The 2711-nt window shown below is 39.9% G+C and overlaps 1 pseudogene; it reads right to left on the bottom strand.

Moving 5' to 3' along the window:
• Positions 1-848: 848 nt before the first annotated feature.
• On the bottom strand, positions 849-947 carry LOC132310777 (small nucleolar RNA R71; annotated as a pseudogene).
• Positions 948-2711: the final 1764 nt, after the last annotated feature.

The raw sequence follows: 2711 nt of genomic DNA, 5'->3' as shown, positions 1-2711 counted from the left end.
CATGTGGAGGCAATTTTATTATTCTTTGCATATTGTTGATAGCATGGGAGTATGGGAACATTGTATGTGGAGGAAGTTTGTTGATAATTGATTTGTTGCGAAGGTGAAGTGATTGTTCATTACTTGTTACTTGTTGTGTTTCGTTGTGCATGCATGGTCATAGATCATTGAAACCTACTCTTGTCCCTCTTAATTTTCATCTTGAATCCGTTGTTCGAAACCCTAAGGGAAGAGGAAGTTCTTGTCAATCCATTTCATCAATGGAAGGATATAATAAGGACCATGTGGAGGACCTTGGTCATATAGACCAACAAGGCATCCTCCACCCCAATGTGCATCATGATAACATGCAAGTACCATTAGGCATGCCAAGGCCATTCATTCACCCATGACAACAACAAGGTCAAGTTCCATTGGGAATGCCAAGGCCAATCTATGCTCCACCACCTCCCATCATTCAAGGCAATCAAGGTGCCCATGTTGTACCTCCAATTGCTAATCCTCCCCTTACTTTAAGAGATCACTATGTGCCTAATGAATACAATGCACCCACATGCATTCAATTTCCACCATTTAGAGCACACCACTATGAGATCAAACCACAAACCATTTAAATGCTTCCTAACTATCATGGACTTCCAAGTGAAGAACCTTACAAGCATTTGGATGAGTTTCTTGAAGTATGTTCCACTGTGAGATACACGGACATGCCGGAAGAGGTCTTAAGGCTTAAACTTTTTCCATTCACCCTTAAAGACAAGGCAAAATATTAGTTTAACTTCTTGGGCAGAAATGCAACAAGAGTTCTTGAAGAAGTACTATCCGGTTTCTAAGACCAATGCCATAAGAACCTCAATTCGAGAGTTTTCACACGGGGATGGGGAAATATTCCATGAGGCATGGGAAAGATTCAATGAACTGCTTAGGAAGTGTCCACATCATGACATACCCAAATGGCAATTAGTTCAATATTTCTTTAAGAACTTATCGGACAATTACAAGGGCATGGTTGATGCTTCCATGGGTGGCTCTTACATTGATAGGCATGAGGATGACGTGTGGCGTCTTTATGAGAGCATGAGTGAAAATTCTTTGCATCAAACTTTATCTTCTAAGAATGGTAGGAATTCAAGTGAAAGGAAGAGTGTTGGCTTACATCAAGTTGACCATTCCAATGAAATAGCCACTGAGATGAAATCTTTATCTCAAAGGTTTAATCAATTCTTGATCAACCAAAACTCGGCAAATCAAGTATCTTCCGTCCCTAACCATTCCCATCATGCATCTAATGAGACATGTAAGACTTATTCAAGTGTTTTACATTCTACTTCCAATTGTCCCCACGGACATGTGCAAAGTGAGTATCATGAACAAGTCAATGCAGCTTTTGTTAATCAAGGGAACAATCCTTATGGAAATCATTATAATCCTAGTTGGAGGAATCACCCGAATTTCTCTTGAAGAAACCAAAGGGAAGGCTCAAACCCTCCCCAAAGTGGTTTCCAAGGGAAGTATGTTCCACCTCTGATGCAAAGCCAAGGTTCCCAAGGTTTTAGATCATTATTTCAATCACAAGGAAATTAATTTGCTAATTCTCATTTTCCTAATCAACCATCATATTCTCAAGGAAATGCTAGGAGTCCAGCTTTTGAAGATAAAGTTTTGACCGCTCTAGGCACTCTAGACGCAAACACTCAATTGCTTCATTCTCATTCTCAATCCATGCTAAGCTAGAAACCCAAGTAGGGCAAATAGCTAGTACTTTAAATGCTAGAGAAAAAGGGAAAATGCCTTTGAATGCCCCACAAAAGCAATAATGTGTTGTGGAGACTCATTCCTCATCGGAAGGTCACACAATAGAGCATGTCAACACGGTGACTACCTTGAAAAGTGGGAAGATTGTGGACAACCAAGTGGGTATGTCCAATGAAGAAAGTGAACCGGTGTAACCACAAGTTGACACCTGTCCCGTTTCACATCCTATTCCCCCTTCATTACATATACATGGTCTTTCAAATGAGAATATCTTGAAAAGTGATTTTGAAAAGAAAAATTTGCAAAATGATTTCAAAACTTCTTGTGTTGAAGAGACTTCAAAGAAAATTTCTGAAAAGGTTTTTGAACCAAGAGCTCCATTTCCGGATGCCTTAAAATGATCCATTTCAATTGACAAGCAAAAGGCTAAAACAAATGAAATTATGAATGTGTTTAGGCAAGTGAAAGTTAATCTTTCACTTTTGGACGCAATCAAGCAAATTCTGGCTTATGCCAAGTTTTTGAAAGACTTATGCACCCAAAAGAGGAAGAACAAAAGCCAAACACCTAGGAAAGTGGTCTTAACCGAGCAAGTAAGCTCAATTTTGCAGCATAACACTCTTCCAAAGTTTAAGGACCCCGGTTCACCTACCACTTCATGCATCATTAGAGATCATATCATTAATCGGGCTCTTCTTGACTTAGGAGCAAGTGTTAATCTTCTTCCATACTCGGTATATGTCAAATTAGGCTTAAGAGACTTGAAACCGACGTCCGGTGGTTTTGCAACTTGCCGACCAATCCATCAAAAAGCCTAGGGGTATCATTGAGGACGTATTGATTAAGATTGATAAATTCTTCTTCCCCGTTGATTTCATTGTCATTGACACGGAACCGGTCCCGAATCCTAAGAGCCAAATTCCCGCTATCCTTGGCCGTCTTTTCTTGGCAACCGT

Source organism: Cornus florida, unplaced genomic scaffold (assembly GCF_030987335.1).
Source record: "Cornus florida cultivar Cherokee Brave unplaced genomic scaffold, ASM3098733v1 CherokeeBrave_3.0.0_Hap2_Chr05, whole genome shotgun sequence".
Classification (NCBI taxonomy): Eukaryota; Viridiplantae; Streptophyta; class Magnoliopsida; order Cornales; family Cornaceae; genus Cornus; species Cornus florida.
Note: the sequence above shows the minus strand (reverse complement) of the source record. Positions and strands in the feature narration are given on the sequence as shown.